General features: G+C 37.8%; 1 long non-coding RNA gene across 1 annotated transcript; it reads left to right on the top strand.

The window, feature by feature from the left end:
• Positions 1-4,507: 4,507 nt before the first annotated feature.
• On the top strand, positions 4,508-5,812 carry LOC133834023 (uncharacterized). Its single transcript, XR_009893275.1, has 3 exons — positions 4,508-4,597; positions 5,137-5,173; positions 5,631-5,812. It is a non-coding gene; the product is annotated as an uncharacterized LOC133834023 (long non-coding RNA).
• The last annotated feature ends 2,392 nt before the right edge of the window (positions 5,813-8,204 follow it).

Below are 8,204 nucleotides of genomic sequence, written 5' to 3' on the forward strand. Positions count from 1 at the left end.
ATCAACTCAGGGATTGGAGATATCACAGAGGTAAGGATTTCAATTATTGTTTTTGCTTAATTCTGTTATAAACTTTAAGCTTGCATGGGAGTTGGATTTTGGTTTGGTTTTGAGTGTTTGGTGAGGATATGCAATTGTTTTTTAATTGTTGAGGTGTTTAGGCTATGTGAATGAGGATTCTAGGCTTAATTGTAAGTTTGGCTCGTGTTTGGAGTATGAATTATGGATTTATGCTCAAGGAAAACATAGGAAAAATGGTTGGTTTCTGGGTTTTGAGGCTCAAGCCACGACCCTGTTCATCAGGCACCGTGACCCACTTGAATATTGAGGCCTGGGGGCCTTAAAAGTTTGCCTAGGCAGCGTGGCATAGCGTATTGCACGCTGCGACCTATGTTCTTCAGCAGAGATAGCTTTGCTCTCTGACTTGAGCGTGCTGTGACCCTTAAGCTCTCAATCTCCTGCCTGTGGATGCATCAATCATTCTCATCGAACAAACGTATAAACTATATGTATTTCATCATCCAACTTGATTCTTTCACTTCTTTATTTTCCAATGGGCTTTTTACTTCGAAAAACATTTTGAAAAACATTTTTTGTTCAGTATCGTTCCGTGTTCTGGCCATGTCTGAGTTTAAATAGGGTTCGATTTAGGCTAAAAGAACGATACTAAACTTGTTTAGATATAAGGTATTTGAAAATTAGGCAAATTTTTTGGGTTTTGCAAGAAAATGTCATTGATTAATAGATTAGGATTCCTATTTGGATGTAGAAATTGAGAGGTTTTTATGTAATGCCTCAAATTTCCTAATAAGGTTTAGGATCTTGATTAGGAGTCCGGGAGGGCCATAATTTATTTATTATGTTATTAAATGATGATATGCATGTTTAGGTGTATTAAATATGCATGTGAGCCAATTTATGATTAATTGGGTGATTTTCATATTTTGGCCATTTCGGGCATATTTGGCATATATGTGATATGTGTGTGGTGCTTTATTATTATTTGGATATCACTAGGGGCTTGGAATCAGGATCGTGCTTGTGGCTTGTTTATTGGTAACCTGTGCTTGGACCAAAGGTAAGAAAACTGCACCCTGTATGTAACGCCCTAGATAGTCAAGACCGCTACACTGTGTGTTTATAAAGGTGTGAGACTTGCTAATCAAGTCGTTTAATCAAAATGTGTCATTAGTTAAAGTGTTCTAGGGCTAAAAGACATTTTGGCCACAAAAGATGCATTTTATAAAATATAAACAATTTACAAAAGGGATCCCCAAACAGAACAATGTTTAAAAGTTGGTTTACAAAATTCAACAGTTAATAGTAAACGTTAGCCATACTAAGGCAAAACACAAGGTTCTGGTCCTCTCGTCTCTGTAATCTCCTTAACCGTGGCGGTTGAGCGGCCTAACATGTACATTCACCCTGCAGAGCTCTCCAATCAAGGTTGATCGATCTTTCCCTTGCCTTTACCTGCACCACGCAACACCCATGAGCCAAGGCCCAGCAAGAAAACAACATACACAGTATAAACCACATTTTCAAACAGACATTCCAATAAGCATGTTCAGATATTCAATCCACAGCATATAAGCACACTTCAAGGTACAAGTAACCTCATCTATACTCAGATTATTCAGCAATCTCATTAATCACATTCATAGCCAAGTATAACAATCAATTAACACAAATACTAGGGTCGATACCTTAGGTCGCACCCTCTGTTTAACCTACTGACTCCGGCCCGCTTAAACCGAGCTCAATGCATAATAAGCTGTCCTCGGATACCAGTGTCCGAGCTGTGCCAATTGCACAAGTTAACCGTGGCACGGTTAGGCCGTTGGTTACAATTTACATGGCATAATACCATTCTTTCAATCATATATATCAGGGAGCCCTCAGTCCTGTTCAAATATTCAACCGGGTGTAGTTTTCTTACTTTTAGTTTCTAGATGAATCAGTTACGGGCGATACTCCTTGAGCGCGATCCGATCCCCGAGCCCTAACTTAGCACCTAGTCACAACCATGATGAAAGATACCATTAACAACCTTAAATGAGTTTCCAAACCAAGTTCTAGTCCCCGGAACATTGAACTTCACCAAATATGGTAAAAGATTCAATCCCGAGCACCCTAGGTTAAATTCCCAAGCCTAAAATCTCAAAATCCCAAAATCCCTTAAGCGCCCCAGCATAGGCCATCCATGCCGCGACATGGCCCCCAAACAGAACCATCTAAGGCATAAAAACAGGTAAGGGTCGCGACATTGCTTGGACCATGCCGCGGCCCGCCCTTCTTCCTCAGCATGCAACAACCTCGAAGGGCCACGGCTCACCAAGAACCATGCCGCGGCCCGACCCTTCGAGCCCAGAAAAATCCACCATTTTCAATCTCTAAACCTCGCCTTAAGCCATCCCAAAGCCCCCAACTCAAAACCAATTAATAATAACAACATTAGAATGATTTAAACAACACAACTCCACCAAAAATCCAGCCTAACACTCACCAAAATCCCAATTCCAATTTCTGAGATTTCAAACCCACAAAACTCAAAACCAGCCATGAAAACTCTCAAATTCAACCATCAAACTTTAAATTAAACCTTACCTCAGCTGCAGAATCGTTTCTCCAAGAGTCCTCTGACCTATCTTCAAAGTTTCATGCCTCAATTTCCACCTTAAATGCCAAAACCACAAATATTTAAAACTCAGCCATTTCTCCAAATTCCTAACCTCAGAAACAAAAATTCAAAGCTTACCTTGGCTCTAACTCAGACCTTGATCAGTTCCTGAGCTAATCCTCCAGATTATTCCCTTCAATTCCCAAGTATTCAACTTGATTCTCTTGAAAATTCAGAGTTTTTCCTTTGCTAAGAGAGAAAAGAGAGAGACGGAGAGATAGGGTCGGTTTACACTTTCTGTCTAGTATTTTCTAAGTCTTCCAAGTATATCCTTAGATGATTAAACTAATCCCAAAGCTCGGGGTGCCGAAAACGTCCCCAAGGGCAAAACGGTGAAATCCCCCAATAATCCCGCCTAGACATCCTAACCTCAAATATATCTCCATTTATTTATTTTCATCACCCGATAGTCTGAATCACTACCCGATACCTAAAATACTCCTTGACTTGTCCAAAGTCAATTATAATGCCTCGTTGTGACTTTTCCCGCAATCTAGCCTTAGGATCGCCTTGAGTCGCCGGATGCAGAGTTATCCACATAATAATGTGGTTCTCACATATACAACATGTCTATTTCATATTATCACATAATATCACCAATTATCATATAATGTCATTTAAGCACTATTAATCACATAATATCACATTCAAATAGTACTATTCACTCAAATCTCATTTATGCCCTCCCGGCACACTAATCAAGGCCCTTAAGCCTTATTAGCGAATTTGGGTCGTTACAACTATTGTGACAGTCAGAATCCCGTGATCCGTAAGGGGAAAGACCGGGTAAGCTGTGCAATCCCATACTGCCTGGGGAAGGTCAAGTGTGATGATTCTAAGACTGTGTAGGTATGGGACTACACAGTTGAAGAGGGCTTAAATGGATTGATGGGTACTACCTATATCAACAAGATGCATCTTCTTTTCGGTAGCCCATCACTTGAGAACTCCAAAGTTAAGCGTGCTTGACCTGGGGTAATGTAACTCCCATTTCTTTTTACAAATTATAACAATTATGAAAGATAAGAGAAGATGTTTTTATTCATACTTTTAAGTGCATTACAATGCTAACCGAAGGCTAGAGCTATTAAGTAAAGTGGAAGAATAACTAATGAATATGCAACTATAACATTCATGGGCATTTCATTAGTATAATACCCATAGAATGATGCTAAATACAAGCAAACAATCACTAAAGTTATGAAAAATAAAGAGAAATTCATGTTTTGATGATGAATTTTATCTAGAAGGTTAAGAGATGAAGAAGTTGTGCAAATAAATGGTTGAAGGAACAAGTATTTATAGGGCAAAAACTAGCCGTTTATGACCGTTGGTGAATAGTGTTCATGACCGTTGGGGGTGTAGTTGTTTTCTATTATGGGATTTTAACAATTCTAAGTTGTTGAAGTAACCAACAGGTGGGAATAATTAATTTATGGGTGTTAGAGAAACTTTTTCAGAAAAGTTTGTGAGTCAAAAATGCTGGACTAAGTAATATAAGAAGATTGGGAAATTTTCATTTTTTACTATTCACCGGGTACTATTCATAGTGGGTCCCACAGTGGGGTCCGCAAGGGTCCCACAGTAGGGTCCACATGGGTCCCACAGCGGGGTCCACCCCATGGGTTCCACATATTGATGCAGTAGTGACACATTGATGACTTAAGCAAATTACTATGCTTGATATTTTGAATATGTTATTATTCCACTATGCTTATTATTTTTAATATTTTATTAGAATAGTATCTCAAGTTTTTCCTATAAATAGCCCTTCCAAAACTCATCTTGAAATCACAAAAACCTCATTTCCTTTCTCTTACTCTACCAAAAAATATTCTTAACATCCTTCTAAAGTTCTAAACCTCGGAGATCTAGGCGAAGTTCTGTCCGTAACGCTAGCCTACGAAAACCTTTTAGGTAAGCTCTTCCCGAGCCTTTCTTTTCAGTTATTTAGTTATTATATATGTATAGATTATTTTATGCTGTTATAATGCCAAAAGTTATATGTAGATTATTTTACTATGCCGTTATAATACCAAAAATTTATATAGATTACTTTACTATGCCATTAAAATGCTAAAATTTATATATGGATTATTTTACCATGTCGTCATATTTTACAAATGCCAAAATTGAAATATAAACTATTTTTGTTATGTATCTTTATAATACTAAACTTATATAGGCTATGGTCACACTTTGGACTATTTGGATTTTTATTATATGACTTTATTCCCTATTATTATGGACTGATACTATGACCTGGACATTTCCGTATGACCACGACCACGACTTTTAGACCAGGATCTTGCCATGGACAATTATAGTATGACCATATGCCTGGACATAAAATAAACAATAAAATAAGAAGAAAAGAAAAATAGAATAACAACAATTATAAACTAAAATTACATCATGTAGATTTTATGTAAGTTAATAGTTTGTGTTTTTACCAGGAAGCTAACAATTTCGGTTGTTTTATCAAGACGCAAGGTAAGTAGAATCCTCATCTACAATACAAGTCTTTTATGTGTCTTATGTGTATTTATATGCTTTATATGTTATCTTGCCATGTTCTTATGCATAAGTTATTTTCAAGAATGTTATATTTATTATGCATAAGCACGCTTAATGTTCACATACAAGTTATTGAAAACGTTAAAGTAGAGGTGCTGCTTGGGAGACCTAAGTCCCAAAAATGTAAGGAGGGAGATGTACGTCCCTATATGATGAATGTTTATGAGGGAAATTCCCTATTATCATGTTTATGTTCAGGTGGGAATGTGATTCCCTATGTAATGCCGGCAGCAGCATCCTCTAGGGCCCAAAAGAAAGGAAAGTGAAAGAAAGAAAGAGAATACATAGCATGTTGCACGTTTATTTTAATGCATATGAGGTAGTTATTCTACCTACTGAGCCTTAGCTCATCAGTTAATGTTTTGTATTGCAGGTAAGAGGCCCCAAATATAAATCGTTGATGAGTATACGTGGAGCCAACATGACTGTACATATGGGGCTGACCTGAAGGGAGTGGAGTTCTGCTATGCTATTTTATAAATAAACAAGAAACTTGGTTTTATTATATTTCATTAAAAGTATTTTGTGAACTTTATCATTTACTTAAAGCTTTAAAAGTATTTCATGAACTTTGTAATTTACATAAAGTTTTTCAATTTATCAGTTGGATACATTTTCATTTCTACGTTAAGGTGTAGTAACGCCACGAAAATGATTTATAAAAGTATTAAGATTTGTATGTAAGATAAAGTTTTTATTTAGTTGTGAGTATTGTGTGGTTTGAGGTTATAAACATTATTTATGTATTGTTTAATAAAGTTTTTGTAAATTCAGAATTTCAGTATTGTCGTATTTAGGTTAAAATTTGTTTTACACTATATATGTATGTTAAGAAAGGAGGTCGTTACAGGTAATCTAGGGATGGGTGACCTCCTGGGAAGTTTTCCTAGGAAGCATGTGAGTGAGGACAAAGCATGCTGAAAAGACTCGTGTTGGTTTGTAGGGCCAGTCGTCATTCCAGAAAGCAGCCATAGTGACGTGGGGTGTCACACTGTATATATGACTTGCATGGTTATTATTGAGGCATGTCAGGTGTTTAAATGTGATGCACGAGAAACATGTGGTAGGGCATGCCATGAATGTTAAATATGAGATTGATCAGAGCTTGAGTCTTTGTGTTTGTGCATGATCATAATTATGCTAGCAACTGTTAAGTAAGCATGTTGAATGCCCTATATTCGGATATTTAACATATGATATATGCCTGGTAGCGTTGCTTACTTGTGTGTGGCACTAACTAACTAGTCAGAATCGACATTGGTTGCGTGTTACTGACCTAAGAGTCAGAAACGACAAAAGCGTCATGAACACAGAGCCGGTAAAAGATTAGATCTAATCGATATCGGCATTGAATGACTCATATGGAGTATTAATGATGGACCAACCCTAAGTTTGATGAACATCGACATTGAATGACTCATATGGAGAATTAATGCTGGAGCGACCTTAAGTTCGATAAAAATTATAAGCGCTTGTCTAGTCTATGACTAGTTACTCAGGGCCAGGGCCAAAGGCCTAGGTGACTGTTTTGTCACATGGCTAAGGGAGCGGTACCCACGGTTGTGACTCTATGGTCACTCTGTAGGTTATGTTGGTGACTATTTCATCAAATACCTACCTTGTTTAAGCTAGTGAAATGATCATTTATCTGTAAATCCCAGGTGACCCTATCGTCACATGGCAAAGGGAGCGGTACCCACAGTAGTGCTCTATGGTCACTTGATTGGTTTGCTTGGTGACTTGCTTATCAATCACTTATTTTGTTTAAGCTAGTGACGTGATCACTTATTTGTAAAGGGAACGGAACCCACCTTAGTGACTTTTACAATTGTCACTCTTCTATTTAGGGCTATAAGCCCAGCATGGTTATCGGAACCACCAGTGTTAAATCACTTATCTTATTATGATTGACTTGATAGTCATCCACTCAGGAGGGCAGGATTCCTTATCCTGGATACCCATTATTACGTGAACTTATTTGCATGCGTGATTAAGGCTGTTATTGCTAGGCATGCACTTTATGATTTGTTGACACGATATTATTGATCATGAGCATATTGAGTTTTCTTGCTGGGCTTCGGCTCACGGGTGCTTTGTGGTGCAGGTAAAGGCAAAAGAAAGCTGGACCATCCTTGAGTTGGAGAGCTTAGGTGACGATGTGTACATATGCGGCTGCTCGACCACCACGGCCGAGGATTGAAAGAGGAACTAGGGTTAAACCCTGTTTTGCCGCTTAGATCGACAGGTTGTAAATATTTTCTTGTAATGAACCTTTAAATTATATTTTTGGGATCCCAATGTATACAGTAAACGTTATAATGAAACGTTATATCTTAACCAAAATTTTTAATCCCTAAATTGTTAATCATACTTAGTTACACGATTATGGCCAAATGACTCGATTAGAGAGTTTAGCACTGTTTAAAAGGCACACCGTAACGATCCCTGGAGTTTAGGGCGTTACAAATTGGTATCAGATTGAGCCAAGGTTTATGGTTCCTGAAGACAAGCTGGGCATGTACACTCATCATTGAAGATAGCTTCACTCAGGGAATGGTAACTATTTCTGTAGTTATGTGCTTAATTGCTTAAATAGAATGTAAATGCTTTACCTGCATAGTGTATTAGGGAGCATGAGATTTTGATAGAGCCTGGCTCTTGACTATATGATTACATGCTCCGTGAATATATATGAATATGATCATATGATTACCTGCTCCATGAACATATATAATTGTGATATTTGCATGCTGGAGTTGGAGCATGGTGTGAATGTTGGAAGAGCAGGGATTATGATTAATGAATGAATGCCATGGGCATGTTTTTAGCACTGCAGTGGTTTGTGAATGTGGTGTGGTAAGGTTGATCCTGTGGGGAAAACTCTTGATATGCTCATCATGATTAATGGGTCAAGTTATTGACTGCAGATTCAATCAGCATGGTTATA

The sequence above is a fragment of the Humulus lupulus genome, chromosome 5, assembly GCF_963169125.1.
Source record: "Humulus lupulus chromosome 5, drHumLupu1.1, whole genome shotgun sequence".
NCBI classification, from domain to species: domain Eukaryota; kingdom Viridiplantae; phylum Streptophyta; class Magnoliopsida; order Rosales; family Cannabaceae; genus Humulus; species Humulus lupulus.